A 17,975-nucleotide genomic window follows, 5' to 3' on the forward strand; every position below is an offset into this window, starting at 1 on the left:
AATGACAACTGTTGACAGGAATGTGGATAACAGAGTCCGAGCACACTGCTGGTGGGAATGTAAAATGGTACAGCCACTGTGGAGAGCAGCATGAAAAGTCCTCAAAAAAATACGAGTAGAACTACCACAAATCCTGCAATTGCACCTTTGGGTATTTATCTGAAAAGAGACTCCTATGTGCGTTTTCATTACAGCATTATAGAAAGTCCCTACATATGAGCCCGCAGGTTGCGAGCTTTCAAAGACGCGAACGTACGTTCACATGTCAATGACATAAGTTTGTTCACGTCTGGCGTACCCTGTCAAGTGGGTGCATCCTCTACAACTGGTTAAGTCCATGTATACTTCACTGTACAGTCCTGTATAGTGGACACTAGTCCAGCATCTTTATTTCAAGCCCAGGATGTCTGGGAGCAAGGGTAAAAGCAGCAGTAATGTAGCTGGTACTGCTAAGAAGTGCCAAGGGATAATGACAGCAACAAAAATGAAAATAATTTAGAGTGAAGCAAGGCAAAAATATACTAGATATCATTCATTCTTATAACATGAACTGTTCAACTACTGGCACTATTCTAAAGAACAAGAACATGATCACGGAACATGTGGATTTTTCTGTGCTGATGATGTCAACAATAATATTAAAAATTATGGAAAAGTTAAGGAGGAGATGGAGAAATTCCTCAGTGTGTGCTTGCACAATCTGCATTAGTGTCGAGCCGAGCTCATCTTAATGCTGATCCAAGAGAAAGCTAAAAGCCTGAATGAAGACCTGAAGAGGAAACACGATGAAGAATCAGAGGGTGCATGCTTCAATGCCAGCCATGCTGATTTCATGGGTTCAAGGCTAGAACCATCATCAACCTTCACGATGTAAAAGTAGGTGTTGAGGCAGCAAGTTCAGATACAGCAGCTGCCTGGGAATTTCCTGAAATGCTTCATGAAATGACTGACAAAGTGGCGCATTTACCATAGAGATTTTTAATGTGAAAGACAGGACTGTACTGGAAGAGGATGCCAGACCGAAGCTACACCAAAGGAGAAAAAGTGATGCCAAACTATAAAGCAGCAAAGGACAGGCTGACTCTTCTGTTTGGTGGCAGTGCTTCTGGCATCGTGAAGCTGAAGCCTCTCTCAGTTTACCATTCAGAGAGCCCAGGAGCCCTTAAAAACATAGTCAAGGGCTCTCTTCTTGTTGTGTGGAAGAGTAACCCCAAAGCCTGGGTTACACAGGCCACTTCCCAGGACTGGTTTTCCCACCACTTTATCCTGGAGGTGCTTGGAGAAGGATTTCCCATTCAACATTCTTTTACTACTCAACAATGCTCCAGGCTACCCACCATTCAAGGACAACTTTCAACTCAGTGTCAAACTAATGCATCTGCTGCTGAATACTATCACTGCATTGCTCATCAAACCTACAGACCAGGGAGTTACATCGACTTTCAAGAAATATTATTTACATCACATTTTTCATCAGGTAGCAAAGGTGAGTGATGAAACAGGAACAACACTGCAATGATTTTGTAAGGACTATAACAACTACAAGGCCATAAAAGACAATGACGTTGCTTGAAGTGAGTTTATGGCTGGCACCATGAATAGGGTTTGGGAGAACATTTGCTGACAGTTTGTGATACTGTGAATTTGAAAAGGCAGATGAAGAGTCCAAAGGGATCTTCAGCAACTCAGTGACCCTCAGTGAGAAGCTGGAGCTGGATCTGCAAAAGGACAAGTTCACTGACCTCCGTGCTGTGCAACATGAGTAGCTCATGAAGACCTGATGGAACTGGAGGCCCAGAGAGAGGATGGAGAGAGACAAGAGAAGAAGAAACAGCTGAAGAACCAAAGAGATTCACCATGCAGGAAATGGCCAGGAGACTTTCTTTGAGGAGGCACTGTTAGTTTTTGAGGCCCAGGACCAAATGTACAACGGTACACAAGGGTTGCATCAGCCGACAGAATGCAATCCAGCCCTACTGTGTCATCCATGATGAGAAAAAAAGAGCTTTTATCCAGACATCACACAATTATTTTTTCAAGATGTAGACAGAACTGAATCCAGCAAGGAACCAGAACCTGAGCCTTCAACAACAGGCATGAGTGACACTGCAGCTGGCCCTCCGTCTCATACTGCTGATGACCCTTCAGCTCTACCACCTCCCACCTCCTCTCCTTCCTCCAGTCAGTATCTCTTCTTGCCTGTTCACGCGAGGCCAGCTGCTGTTCTGCACTACTGTAATTTTCAAAGTACTGTACTGTATGATGAAAACTGTTTTATTTTTTGTGCTTTTTTAAAATGTATTATTTGTGTGAAAAGTATTATAAACCTTTTACAGTACAGTACCATACAGCTGATTGTGTTAGTTGGGGACCTAGGCTAACTTTGTTGGACTGACAAACAAATGGAACTCATTTGTATGTAGGGGACTTACTGTTATTTACAATAGCCAAGACATGGAAACGATGTACGCAGCACCGACAGGTGGTATCTATACACACACACAAAGTAGGCAGCACTGAAATAGACATCTGTACACACACATATATTACAAGAAGATACATGTGTGTGTTAATGTCTAAGTACACTTATGTACAGACATATATTGGTCAGCCATAGAAAAGAAATGAAAATAGAAATTTTCTGTTTTAGAAAATTTATAGAAAAAAATGAAATTTGTGACAACATGGATAGATCTTGGTATTATTAGTTTCAATGAGGTAAGTCAGAGAAAGACAAACACTATATAATTTAACAAAACTCATAGACAGTTGCCAGAGAGGAATGGTGGTAGGGGGTTGTCAAATGGGTGAAAGGGGAAAAGAGAAACAAATTTCTAGTTATAAAATAATGGACATAAAATGTACAGCAAGGTGACTGTAGTAAAAATTACCATACTGCCAATTTGGAAGTAACTAAGAAACTAAATGGGAAAAGTTCTCAATAAAAAATTAATTTTGTAAGTTTATATGGTGTCCCATGGAAACTACACTAATTACGGTGATTGCTTTGAAATATATACAACTGTTGAATCATTGTGTTGCATTCCTGAAATTAATTTTCTATGTCAATTATATTTCAATTAATAAAACACTTTATAACATGGCAAAACAGAGATACCACACATAAATTCCCTTATTTGAGGTAATTATAGAGGAGAAAAAAGTTCAAAAATGAAATCTCTGCCAAAAAATATCAAAACTAAAAGACACAGATTAAAAATAAAATGAAATTGAATAAAACCAAATGATCATTTCAATAGATGCAGAAAAAGCTTTTGACAAACGTAAACATCCATATATAAGAAAACTTCTCTAGAAAGTAAGCAAAAAGGGAACCTACCTCAACATAATAAAGGCCATATACAAGAAACCTCAGCTAACATCATACTCAGTGGAGAAAAACTGAAGGCGTTTCCTCTAAGATCAGGAACAAGATAAGGATGTCCACTCTCACTACCTTTATTTAACATAGTTTTGGAAGTCCTAGCTATGGCCATCAGAAAAGAAAAGGAAGTAAAAGGAATCTACACTGGAAAAGAAGAAAACCTGTCACTGTTTGCAGATGACATGACACTATATGTAGAAAATATTATACTAGAGAGGCTACAAGCAAACTACTAGAGCTCATCAATGAATATGCTAAAGTGGCAAGTTACAAAATTATTACAGAGAAATCTGTTGCGTTTCTATACACTAACAATAAAAGATAAGAAAGAAAAGTTCAAGAAACAATCCCATTTACCACAGCAACAAAAAGAATAAAATATCTACGAATAAACCTACCTAAGGAAACAAAAGACCTGTACTCCAAAAACTATAAGATGCTAATGAAAGAAATCAAAGATGACACAAATGGAAAAGACACAATATTCTTGTTGGAAGAATCAATATTGTGAAAATCACTATACTACTCAATGCAATCTACTGATTCAATGCAATCCCTGTCAGATTATGAATGGCACTATACACAACTTCAAGTATTGGAAAAGGAAATGGCAACCCACTCCAGTGTTCTTGCCTGGAGAACCCCAGGGACAGGGGAGCCTGGTGGGCTGCCGTCTATGGGGTTGCACAGAGTTGGACATGACTGAAGCGACTTAGCAGCAGCAGCATACACAACAGTGAGGACAGAAATTTTAAAATCTGTATGGAGACAGAAGACCCTGAAAAGCCAAAGCCATCTTGAGAAAGAAAAACAGAGCTGGAGGAATCAAGCTCCCTGACTTCGGACTGTACAAAGCTACAATCACTGGGCTTCCCTGGTGGCTCAGTGGTAAAGAATGTGGCTGCCAATGCAGGAGAAACGGGTTCAATCCCTGGATGAGGAAGATCCCACATGCGATGGAACACCACCACCCAAGAACAGCAACTGCTGGAGTGTGCTCTAGAGCCAGGGAGTCACAGCTACTGAGCCCACGTGCTGCAGCTACTGAAGCCTGAGCGCCCTAAAGACCATACCCCACAACAAGAGAAGCCATGGCAATGAGAAGCCCACGCACCATGAGTAGAGAATAGCCTTTGCCTCAACTACAGAAAAGCCCACACAGCAATGAAGACCCAGAAGAGCCAAAAATAAATAAAATAACTTTCCAAAAAAGCTATAGTCATTAAATTGTATGGTACTGGCACAAAAATAGAAATGTAGATCTGATGGGACAGGACAGAAAGCCCAGGAATAAACCTACATACCTACAGTCAGTTAATCTAAGACAAAGGAGGCAAGAATATACAACGGTGGGAAGACAGTCTCTTCAATAAATGTGCTGGGAAAACTGGACAGCTACATTAAAAAAATGAAATTAGTTCATTCTTTAACACCATAAACAAAAATAAGCTCAAAATAGATCAAAGAACTTGATGTAAGACCAGACACTATAAAACTCCTAGAGGAAGACACAGGCAGAACACTCTCTGACATAAATTGCAGCAGGACCTATTAGATCTGACTCCCAGAATAATGGAAATAAAAATAAACAAATGGGACCTAATTAAACTCAAAAGCTTTTGTACAGCAAAGGAAACAATAAACAAAACAAAAAGACAATCCACAGAGTGGGTGAAACTATTTGCAAATGTTGTGACCAAAAAGGGATTAGTCTCCAAAATTTACGAATAGCTCATGAAGCTCAATATCATCAAAACAAACAACCCAATCAAAAAATGGGCAGAGATCTAAATAGACATTTTTCCAAAGAAGACACTCACATGGCCAAGAGGCACATGAAAAGATGTTCAAAATCGCTAACTACTAGAGAAATGGAAATCAAAACTATCATGAGATTTATCACCTCACATCAGTCAAAATGGCTATTATCAAAAAATCCACAAACAGACTTCTCTGGTGGCCCAGCGGTTAAGAACCCACCTGCTAATGCAAGGGAGATGCATTCAATCCCTGGTCCAGGAAGATCCCATATGCCATGGGGCAACTAAGTTCGTGTACCACAACTACTGAGTCTGCGCTCTGGAGCCCCTTGCTCTGCAACAAGGCTGAGCACCACAACGAAGAGTAGCCCCAGCTCACCGCAACTAGAGAAAAGCCCACGCAGTAATGAAGACCCAACACAGGCAAAAATAACTAACTAAATAATTTTTAAAAAATTCACAAACAGTAAGTGCTGGAGAAGGTGTAGAGAGAAGGGAACCCTCCAACACTGTTGGTGGGAATGTAAATTGTACAGCCACTATTGAAAATAATATAGGGATTCCTAAAAAACTAAAAAATATAGAGCTACCATATTACCCTGAAAATCCACTCCTGAGCATATATCTGGAGAAAAACATGATCTGAAAAGACACGTGCACCCCAGTGTTCACTGCAGCAGTGTTTACAATAGCCAAGACTTGGGAGCAACCTAAATGTCCATCAGCAGAGGAACAGATGAAGAGAATGTGGTATATATGTACCTTGGACTATTACTCAGTTGTTAATAATAATGCCACTTGCACAACATGGACTGACCTAGAGATTGTCATACTGAATGAATAAGTCAGACAGAGAAAGAGAAATATTGTATGATATTGCTTATATGTGGATCTGAAAAGAATGATACAGGTAAACTTAATATACAAAACAGAAAAAGACTCACAAATTTAGAGAAAGAACTTTTGATTACCATGTGAGAAGGGCAGAGGGAAGGGATAAATAAGGAGTCTGGAATCCACGTGTACACATTGCTATATTTAAAATGGATAACTAACTAACAACGAAAGATCAGGAAGAGATACAAAGGAAATAATCCTATTTATCACTGCAACAAAAATAATAAAATAACTAGGAATAAACCTACCTAATGAGGCAAAGACTTGTACTTAGAAAACTGTAAGATACTGAATGAAAGAAATAAAAGATGACACAGTTGGAGAGATATACCATGTTCTTGGATTGGAAGAATCAATACTGTGAAAATGACTATACTACCCAAAGATTCAATGCAATCCCTATCAAATTACCAATGGCACTTCTCACAGAATTAGAAGAAAAAATTTTACTATTTGAATAGAAACACAAAAGACCCCAAACAGCCAAAGCGATATTGAGAAAGAAAAATGGAGTTGGAGGAATCCGACTCCCTGACTTCAAACTTACTACAAAGCTACCATAAGTAAGACATTATGGTACTGATACAAAAATAGAAATATATAGATCAATTGAACAGGATAGAAACCCTGGAGATAAACCTACACACATATGGTCACCTATTCTATGACAAAAGAGTCAAGAATATACAATGAAGAAAGGACAGTCTCTTCAGTAAGTATGTGGGGAAAACTAGAGAGCTACATGTAAAACAATGAAATTAGAGCATTCTCTAACACCATACACAGAAATAAACTAAAAAATGATTAAAGACCTAAATGTAAGGCCAGATTCTATAAAATTCTTAAGAGGAAAATACAGAAAGAACACCCTGACATAAATCACAGAACATCTTTTATAACCACCTCCTAGAGTAAGAAAAATATTATAAAAACAGAAATAAACAAATGGAGCCTAATTAAACTTGAGCTTTTGCAAAACAAAGGAGACCATAAACAAGATGAAAAGACAACCCAGAATGGGAGAAAATATTTACAAATGAAGCAACTGAAAAGGGATTAATCTCCAAAATATACAAATAGCTCATGCAGCTCAAAAAAAAAAAAAACAAAAAAAAAACAAAAAACACCACCACCCAATCAAAACATGGGTAGAATACCTAAATAGACATATCTCCAAGGAAGACATACAGATGGGTAAGAGGCACATGAAAAGATGCTTAGCATCTTTAGCATCACTAATTATGAGAGAAATGCGTCAAATCTGCAATGAATTATCACTTCACACCAATCAGAAAGGCCATCATCAAAAAGTCTACAAACACTAGAGATGGTGTGGAGTAATGGGAACTCTCCTACACCACTGATAGGAAAGTAAACTGGTGCAGCCACTATGGAGAACAGTAGGAACATTCCTTAAAAAATTAAAAATAGAGCTACCATATGATCCAGCAAACTCACTCCTAGGCATGTATCTGGAAAAAAACTGTAATTCAGAAAGACACATGCACCCCCAATGTCTACTTCAGTACTATTTACAACAGTCAGGACATGGAAGTAACCTAAGTGTCCACTGATGAATGGATAAAGAAAATGTGGTACATATATACCATGGAATATTACTCAGCCATAAAAAGACTAAAATCATGCCATTTGCAGCAACATGAGTGAACTCAAAGTTTGTCATCAGTTCAGTTCAGTTGCTCAGTTGTCTCCGACTCTTTGTGACCCCATGGACTGCAGCACACCAGGCTTCCCTGTCCATCACCAACTCCCGGAGCCTACTCAAACTCACAGCCATTGAGTCAATGATGCCATCCAACCATGTCATCCTCTGTCGCCCCCTTCTCCTCCTGCCTTCAATCTTTCCCAGCATCAGGGTCTTTTCCAATGAGTCAGTTCTTTGCATCAGGTGGCCAAACTATTGCAGCTTAAGCTTCAGCATCAGTCCTTCCAATGAATATTCAGGACTAATTTCCTTTAGGGTGGACTGGTTGGATCTCCTTGCAGTCCAAGGGACTGTCAAGAGTCTTCTCCAACACCACAGTTCAAAAACATCAATTCTTCAGCGCTCAGCTTTCTTTATAGTCCAAAAGTCTCAGATCCATACATGACTACTGGAAAAACCATAGCTTTCACTAGATGGACATTTGTTGGCAAAGTAATGTCTCTGCTTTTGAATATGCTTTCTAGGTTGGTCATAACTTTTCTTTCAAGGAGCAAGCGTCTTTTAATTTCATGGCTGCAATCACCATCTGCAGTGATTTTGGAGCCCAAAAAAATAGTCTCTCACTGTTTCCATTGTTTCCCCATCTATTGGCCATGAAGTGATGGGACCAGATGCCATGATCTTAGTTTTCTGAATGTTGAGTTTTCATTCTCCTCCTTCACTTTCATCAAGAGGCTCTTTATTTCTTCTTCACCTTCTGACATAATGGTGGTGTCATCTGCATGATGGCTATTGATGTCTCTCCCTGCAGTCTTAATTCCAGCTTGTACTTCATCCAGTCCAGCATTTCTCATGATGTCCTCTGCATATAAGTTAAATAAGCAGGGTGACAAAATACAGCCTTGATGTAATACTTTCCCAATTTGGAACCAATCTGTTGTTCCATGTCCAGTTCTAACTGTTGCTTCTTGACCTGCATACAGGTCAAGAGTTTGTCATACTAAATGAAATATGTCAGAGGGAAAAAGACAAATATCATATCACTTACATGTGGAATCTAAAAAGTGACACAAATGAACACATTAATAAAACATAAATAGACTTATAGATAATTGAAAACAAACTGATCGTTGCCAAAGGTGAAAGGCTGGGGGAAGGGATAATTTAGGAGTTTGGAATTAACATACACATACTAGTATATGTAGAACAGATAATCAATAAAGACTTACTGTATAGCCTAGGGAACTCTATCCAAAATTCTGTAATAACCTACATAGAAAAATAATCTGAAGAAGAATAGATATCTATACATATATATATAACTGAAGCACTTTGATGTCCACCTGAAACCAACATGACATTGTAAATCAACTATACACCAATGTAAAATTTAAAAATAAAAAACTTCCAATAAATCAAAGTCCAGGAGCAGATAGCTTCACAGATGAATTATAACAAAATTTAGAGAATAATTAATACCTATTCATCTCAAACTGTTCCAAAGGCTTGCAGAAGAAATTGCAGTTAGGAATAGTACATCATGAGAAACACTGGGCTGGATGAAGCACAAGCTGGAATCAAGATGGCCAGGAGAAATATCAATAACCTCAGATATGCAGATGACACCACCCTTAAGGCAGAAAGTGAAGAAGAACTAAAGAGCCTCTTGATGAAAGTGAAAGAGAAGAGTAAAAAAGTTGGCTTAAGCTCAACATTTAGAAAACTAAGATCATGGCATCCGTCCCATCACTCCACGACAAATAGATGGGGAAACAGTGGAAAGAGTGGCTGACTTTGATTTTGGGGGCTCCAAAATCACTGCAGATGGTGACTGCAGCCATGAAATTAAAAGACACAGCTCAATTCCAGAAAAATAAATGACCCAATCAAAAAATGGGCCAAAGAACTAAAGAGACATTTCTCCAAAGAAGACATACAGATGGATAACAAACACATGAAAAGATGCTCAACATCACTCATTATCAGAGAAATGCAAATCAAAACCACAATGAGGTACCATTTCACGCCAGTCAGAATGGCTGCTATTCAAAAGTCTACAAGCAATAAATGCTGGAGAGGGTGTGGAGAAAAGGGAACCCTCTTACATTGTTGGTGGGAATGCAAACTAGTACAGCCACTATGGAGAACAGCGTGGAGATTCCTTAAAAAACTGGAAATAGAACCGCCAAACGACCCAGCAATCCCACTGCTAGGCATACACACCGAGGAAACCAGAATTGAAAGAGACACATGTACCCCAATGTTCATCGCAGCACTGTTTTTATAATAGCCAGGACATGGAAGCAACCTAGATATCCATCAGCAGACGAATGGATAAGAAAGCTATGGTACATATACACAATGGAGTATTACTCAGCCATTAAAAGGAATATATTTGAATCAGTTCTAATGAGGTGGATGAAACTGGAGCCTATTATACAGAGTGAAGTAAGCCAGAAAGAAAAACACCTATACAGTATACTAACACATATATATGGAATTTAGAAAGATGGTAATGATAACCCTGTATGTGAGACAGCAAAAGAGACACAGATGTGTAGAACAGTCTTATGAACTCTGTGGGAGAGGTCGAGGGTGGGATGATTTGGGAGAATGGCATTGAAACATGTATATTATCATATGTGAAACAGATCACCAGTCCAGGTTTGATGCATGATACAGGACGCTTGGGGCTAGTGCACTGGGATGACCCAGAGGGATGATATGGGGAGGGAGGTGGGAGAGGGGTTCAGGATGGGGAACACATGTACACCCGTGGTGGATTCATGCTGATGTATGGCAAAACCAATACAATATGGTAAAGTAATTAGCCTCCAATTAAAATAAATAAATTTATATTAAAAAAAAGATACTCCTTGGGAGGAAAGTTATGACCAACTTAGATAGCATATTCAAAAGCAGAGACATTACTTTGTCAACAAAGGTCTGTCTAGTCAAGGCTATGGTTTTTCCTGTGGTCATGTATGGATGTGAGAGTTGGACTATAAAGAAAGCTGACCGCCAAAGAATTGATGCTTTTGAACTGTGATGTTGGAGAAGACTCTTGAGAGTCCATTGGACTGCAAGGAGATCCAACCAGTCCATTCTGAAGGAGATCAGCCCTGGGATTTCTTTGGAAGGAATGATGCTAAAGCTGAAACTCCAGTACTTTGGCCACCTCATTCAAAGAGTTGACTCATTGGAAAAGACTCTCATGCTGGAAGGGATTGGGGGCAGGAGGAGAAGGGGACAACAGAGGATGAGATGGCTGGATGGCATCACTGACTCAATGGACATGAGTCTGGGTAAACTCCGGGAGTTGGTGATGGACAGGGAGGCCTGGTGTGCTGCGATTCATGGGGTCGCAAAGAGTCGGACACGACTGAGCAACTGAACTATGATAGGGTTGGGGGAAATGGATGCAGGGTCACAACGAAACCTTGATACCTGATGGCTGGAGCATTGAGCACTGGACATACATTACAACACAAGAAATGGGTGGAAGTCACTAGAGTGTGGGGAGAATAAAGGGCAAGGGAAAAGGAAGACATGAAGGATGAAGGGTTTGGAATGGAGGAGGGCTGGGCTTAGAGCTCTGGAATCAGGGGGATGGAGGTTTCAATGGGACGGAGGTCTAAAATGCACAGGATGCATGTGGGAGGACAATAAAGAAGCCTAGGTGGGGAAGAATTAGTTCTAGAGATAAACATCATGCAGGTGAGGACACTGGGGTCACACTGAGGAACAGAGAATGACAGAGGAGAGGGATGGAGGTGAGTTGATGGCAGTTGCAGAGGCGGCGTGAGGGGCACTCCTTTTTTTCTCCTCTTCACTAATTCCATGATTTGCATTCAAATCATAACCCAATAGTGAACAGTTTCTAACTTGAGTCCTTAAGACAAATTACATACCTACGTAACAAATTACCTTATTCACCTAAAATCCTTGTGACCATCCCTTCAACTGAATACACAGTAAAGGATTTGAGGGAAGAAAAGAGTAAAACAATGACACACTGTATCTCTTCTCTCTCTTGAGGATACAGGATGTAAGATGTGAGCATGAGGGCTCGCATGGAAGCCACCAGGAAGTAATGGGCTCTGCCTAGCACCTGAACGGTCCTGGCAGTGGACTGTCCCCCGGAAGTTGAGGATAAGAACCTAGGCCTTATGACACCCTGAGTTTTGACCTTGAAAAACCCTGAACAGCAAGTTCAGCCAAAAGAACAGGATTTCTAACATATGAACTGTAGAAATTTTCTTAAACTGTTAAATGTGTGGTCTTATGTACAGCAGTGATAAAAAAAAAACTACATATAGGATCAAACTATAAAATAATAAACATTATAAAAGACAAAATTATTAAATATTTAAACAATAAAAGTTAAGTAAAAATGCCCACTTATCAACCACCTCTGGAAGCAATTAAAGCTTTATTTCCAGATGTAACATCCTCAGTTCCAAGTATATCCTCCTGGCTATGAAATGTGTCATTTAAATTACATACCCACATACACAAACACTAAAATATTATGTTGTTGTTGTTCAGTCCCTAAGTCATGCCTGACTCTTTGCGACCCTATGGACTGTAGCCTGTCAGGCTCCTCTGTCTGTGTGATTTTTCAGCAAAGAATACTGGAGTGGGTTGCCATTTCCTCCTCCAGGGGATCTTCCCAACCCAGGGATTAGACCCACATCTCCTGCATTGGCAGGTGGATTCTTTACTGCAGAGCCACCAGGGAAGCCCAGAATATTATGTACATGGTTCAATACTGACATACATATCGTTAAATCAAACTTTCTATCAATCAACTTGCCATCCATAACCAATGATATAGGAAGGTGGTATTTTCCACACCGGCAGAAACGAATCTCTTGCATTCCAACTGACATCAGTATACCAAATTTCATGGTACTTATGAATAAAATGACTTTACGGAAACATTTCCTAGTTATGTATTTCCATGTTTGCGTGTGCTCTTCTCCTGCTATCACAGACTGTGGATCTTCGATCTGTACATATGTGGATTACCTGGTGGTTTGGGGCATGAAACTGTTGCTCCCACGTGACTAGATTTCTACATTAATCGAACAATTGCTGACTTACCTTGCAAATGGATGAAAAGTATAATGTCCCCCCTACTGCATTTCCAGTGTTAAAGTAACTAAACAAGGAGGTCATCAGGCTGAGGATGGGCTTCCCAGGTAGCACTAGTGGTAAAGAACCTGCCTGCCAATGCAGGAGACAAGAGACTCCGGTTTGATCCCTGCGTCGGGAAAATCCCGATTGAGGGCACGGCAACCCACTCCAGTATTCTTGCCTGGAGAATCCCATGGACAGAGGAGCCTGATGGGCTCTGGTCCATGGAGTTGCAAAGAGTTGGACTCGACTGAAGCAACTTAGCATGCACGCATGAACGACTAATGCTTTGGGAACCTATTTAAGCAAACTTAATCCAGAGTCAAGACATTTTAATCTGAGACTATAAATTAAGATCAACCAACGCACAGCCAAACGGGCTTTCCAAAACCAAGCTTTCTGGTTAAGATATTGTCAAGTATCATCCTTGCTTTGATGTGGTGTCTTCTCTAGAAAACTTCTCCCCCAACCCCTGCAGGCGAAGTGCTCCAAAACCACCTTTGATCTGAGGCTGTGAGAATTAGAATTAACTCTTGGAAACTTGAACGTGTGTTAAGTTTACCTTTGAACACCACATAGTCACCTTTTACTTTGAGGAGTGTCTTTATCTGGTCCCTAAACACCTCATCCAGGTGCAGTGTGGCCTGAGGCCTCAATGAGCAGCTCTCCCCACTTCTCCCCACCCCCATCATTCAGGATGTTAACATACAGTCCAACTGCACCCTCGCCTGAGCAGACTTCACCCTGGTAAGAACACCACCCAGCCTTTCCTATCAGAGACCCCTCCGCACACTGAACAGTGCACACAGGACTCCGCCCACACCAGCCCCTCCCAGGGCCAGCACCTGCAGCCCCTGGCTCCTCCCTCCACCATCCTGGGGCTCCAGACCACCAGGCTCAAATCCCATTGTAATGACGCCCACTCACATAAGTTCCAAGTTCCGGCAAGCTGGGAGCTGGCACCGCAACCGTAGCACAGACCAGCTCTCCCTCCTTCCCCTGTCCTTACCCCTTGGGGTTTTGACAACCTTCCCCTTTCCGTCCTTTCCTTCAGCCCAGAACTTCACACAGGCACAAAGGGAACACAGCAGAGACTCACAAGGACCTGAACCCAGTTCCTCTAATGGTGCAGCACACAACCCAAGAGCAGCTTGGATCAGAGAGTGGCCACCAGAACCACCCAAGAAACATAAACGCAAGAGGCACTCATCAACCGTTGACAGCATGGCTTAAACTGCTTTAGCAGCCCCACAAAGAACAGTCTCTCTTCCAATATCAGACTCCACAGCTAATGTCAGTTCAGATAATATTTAAAGCAACAACAAAGCCCTGCCATGGCTCCACCCCTACTCCCTGCACATCCTTTTCAGAAGATGCACCTCTGTGATGCAGGAGATGTAAACGTTGATAAATAAATTCTCAAAGGAATTTCCACTGAAGCAGAGCTTCCCAATCCTCACTTAAAAACTAAGCTTCCTTCCCCCTCTTTGAACTCACACCTGTGCCACATGCTTCATTCATTCCCACCTACCTGGGTGATGACTGCTATCTCCTTTGCTCAGAAAAGGTGATCAGGTTCAGCTTCCAGACATCAAGACCTATTTAAAAAAGGAACGGGAATCACCCTGGGGATTCTACAATTTCCAACCCTGAACTGTGTTCACAGAAGAGAGGACACTGTATGTTACAGAAAAGTATTCCCTAAATACCATTTCCTGACAGATACTTTAAAATACGCAGGAAGCATTTCTAATTCAGAGATCCTTAACTCTATTTCCAAAAATAAGGAACTCTATCAAATTAAGGAATGACTATTTGACTTTAAGATATGGGCAACAGTATTTTATGAGTCTCTAGAATGATCTAGAATGAAAGATGAGGTCAACTCAAGAGATGAGAAGGATGAGATGAAACATTGTGAAGATTTTCTTTGCATCCATAAACCCCTAGTTCCTTGAAATGATCTCATTTCTCTTTTGTGCTGGTTGTATTGTGGCATTTTAAGATACCTGAACACATACTATAGGACTCTTTGTTTTCTTTTCTTGAAGATACAAAAAGTAATAAAGAGGAGAAAAACTGTGACACGACTGTGGAATAAGAAATTTACAGAATGTTTACCAATAAAAGACTGAACGAAACCTAGAGGTGTCATTTCCCACAGCAATCTATTGGTAAAGGGACATCAACTAGATGGGGAACTTTTCAGATTAAATGCAATGGTTCATGCACATCTCTCGGTACATCCCACCAGCACTCTATTAATGATAATTGTAAAATTTTTAGCTTTTCGAGGAATCTGGCAGACAGGCTTCTAAGCCAAATACACAAAATGAACATCAGCTATGATGGGACAAATTGATATCACCTGCCCCATGTACACAGGGCTTATCACTGCTGTGTTGGTTTTACAAAAAAACAAGCAAACAAAAAACAAATTTAAAAAATCCATTAATTTAGTCATGAGATCAGGGTTAAGCACATTTAAAGCCACATATTAACTCTTGTATCCTGTACCCTTGTGTATTTTAAATAGGAAATCTTTCCTTGAGGCAACTGAGAGCTCTGTTTCTTTTTCAGAACTCTAGGTTCTGGACAGCATAGCCATCTGCTTTACTGGTGCATTTTCATAATGCTTGTCTACACAGACCCATGCAGCCTCCAGACAGAACCTAAACTACATCCTGTACTTCGTCAGTGACATCCCAGGACCCAACCGCATATTCGGTGGGAATTTTGTATATCAACACTTCCCCACGTTGATTTGAAAGACAAAAAGAGAACTTTTTTTTTTTAAGAAACTTTATAATCTATTACTTTTTTTTCTGGAGTGGATGGAGTCCAATTGCTTTACAATGTTTTGTTAGTTTCTGCTGTACAACAGTGTGAATCAGCTATATATATATATATAACACACACACACACACATATTCCCTCCCTCTTGAGTCTCCCCCTCAACCCTTCTACGTCATCCCAGAGCACCGAGCTGAGCTCCCTATGCTATACAGCAGCTTCCTACTAGCTACCTATTTTACATAATAGTATATATTTGAGCATCTGAGAAAACTCCAGGAGATAGTGAAGGAAAAGGAAGCCTGGAGAGCTGCAGCCTGTGGGATCCCAAAAAGTCAGACATGACTTAGTAACTGAACACACAAACACACACACACATGCGTCAATGGTAATTTCCCAACTCGTCACATCCTCTCCTTCCCCCACATCCACACGTCGTTCTCTACATCTGCGTCCCTATTCCTGCCCTGAAAACAGGTTCATCTGTACCAAAAAGGGAACGGTTTTAACATTTGCACATCATGGCAGGAATCCGTCATGTCATATAGGGAGCCTGGATGGAGACAATGGAGAGAAGGTGGTGGATAAGAGAGAAATGTTGAAAAGATCTACCCTTGGCTATCACTAGGAAGAAAAGTACTGAAAACAAATCTGATGGGCAGGCCCACTGGATTTACATAAGTAAGTGTTTGCAAGTTCTAAACACATGGGATTTCTGCAATAAAAGGTGATACAGCCACCAACCTGGGTCACAATACTTACGGGAGACCCTGGTGTTTCTTCCTCTTCCTCCTCCATTCCGAAGTTTCTTTCTCCAGCGATACTACGTAGAGAAATCACACCTGCGTATTTCTAATGGCGTCAGCACAGCCCGTTCACATGTTTCCCCCACACTCAGAGGCAGAAAGACCTTGAAATGCAGGAAAGGCCACCTGACTGAGTCAGGACAACACAAGTACCTCCGTGGAGACCAGAACACGATTTTCTCCTGCCCTGTTTACACATACTCGACCACTCACCCTGCGGCATCAGAGGGGAGCTTGGGCTGCATGAACCCGCCCCGCACACACAGACTACTGTCGTTTTCCAGCAGCTCAGTCGTGCCGGACTCTTGCTGAACCCCATGCAATGGACTGTAGCCCGCCAGGCTCCTCTGTCCATGGGATTCTCCAGGCAAGAATACTGGAGTGGGTTGCCATTTCCTTCTCCAGAGGATCTTCCCCACCCAGCCATCAACCAGGCATCCTGCACTGAAAGGCGGATTCTCTACTACTGAGTCACCTGGGAAGCCCACACAGACTATTACCTTTTCTTCAACTAAAGACTGAACTCAATTCACCACAAAAATATCTGACAGCCCTCTTCAGTAACCCTGGTTTCACCCTGGAACTGCCCAGAGCAGCTAATTAAAACAAATTTACTTGTAATTTGTGTAAATTATGTTCAACTGAAACTACACTGCACACCTGAATCAAATACAATACCGACGGTCAACTCTACTTCATTTCAGAAAAACAGCCTCCCGCCCAGGCCAATAGGATCTGGGAGAGGGGACACAGGTTATAGTTATTAAATCTCACCACATCATCTTCACTGTAAACCTAGAGTGATAAGCACTTATGTAAATCTTTCCTCTCAAATTTAAACATGCAGACAAAGCATTCCAGGACCTGTGGAGGAAACTGACTGCAGGTCTGGAGAGGGACCCATGATCTGGCATCTTTATCCAGTTTCTTCTTTGTGCTGATGCAGCCCCCAGACCCGTTTTTAGTGTCACTGAATGGAAGCAAGCAGGCAGAACACACCCAAACCCCTCATACCAACTCCCTTATCTTGGCACAACTACTCTGAGTTCCACTAATGACCACCATCGTGGCCTTGAAAGATCACGTTTGGCTGGCATTTCACAGTTTATAGAAGGCTGATAAAGGCTGTAACATGAGTCTCTAATAGGACAACATATGTATATAGTCACTACAGCAACAATTACTGAGCATCTGCTATGTGTTTGAAAATAGGTTACTGTGCACTGTTTAATACTGTGTGCCCAGCAGCTCAGTTGTGCCCAACTTTTTCAACTCCATAAGACTGTACTCCGCCATGCTCCTCTGCCCATGGGATTTCCCAGGCAAGAATACTGGAGTGGGTTGGTACTTCCTTCTCCAGGGGATCTTTCTGACCCTGATATCGAACCCTCGCCTCCTGCGTTTACTGTATTGCCAGGCGGATTTCTTACCACTAGCACCATCAAGGAAGCCCCTCATATATTACTGGAGTTTATCTTCATAATACCCTGGGATATGGGCACTAGGCGTCTCAGAATAACCCTGAGATT

The 17,975-nt window shown here is 41.2% G+C and overlaps 1 long non-coding RNA gene across 3 annotated transcripts in view; it reads right to left on the reverse strand.

Annotated features, from left to right (window-relative positions):
* Window positions 1-17,733, reverse strand: part of LOC123330824 — a 29,765-nt gene extending 12,032 nt beyond the window's left edge. Inside the window, exons 1-3 of one of the 3 annotated variants that reach the window (XR_006547015.1) lie at window positions 16,660-17,733; window positions 16,403-16,550; window positions 14,379-14,445 (exon numbers count right to left, since the gene is read on the reverse strand). This is a non-coding gene — a long non-coding RNA (uncharacterized LOC123330824). Of the gene's footprint in view, window positions 1-14,378; window positions 14,446-16,402 lie in introns of all 3 variants that reach the window. The other 2 variants (XR_006547014.1, XR_006547013.1) reach the window with 2 other exon arrangements.
* Window positions 17,734-17,975: the final 242 nt, after the last annotated feature.

Source organism: Bubalus bubalis, chromosome 20 (genome assembly GCF_019923935.1).
Source record: "Bubalus bubalis isolate 160015118507 breed Murrah chromosome 20, NDDB_SH_1, whole genome shotgun sequence".
NCBI classification, from domain to species: Eukaryota; Metazoa; Chordata; class Mammalia; order Artiodactyla; family Bovidae; genus Bubalus; species Bubalus bubalis.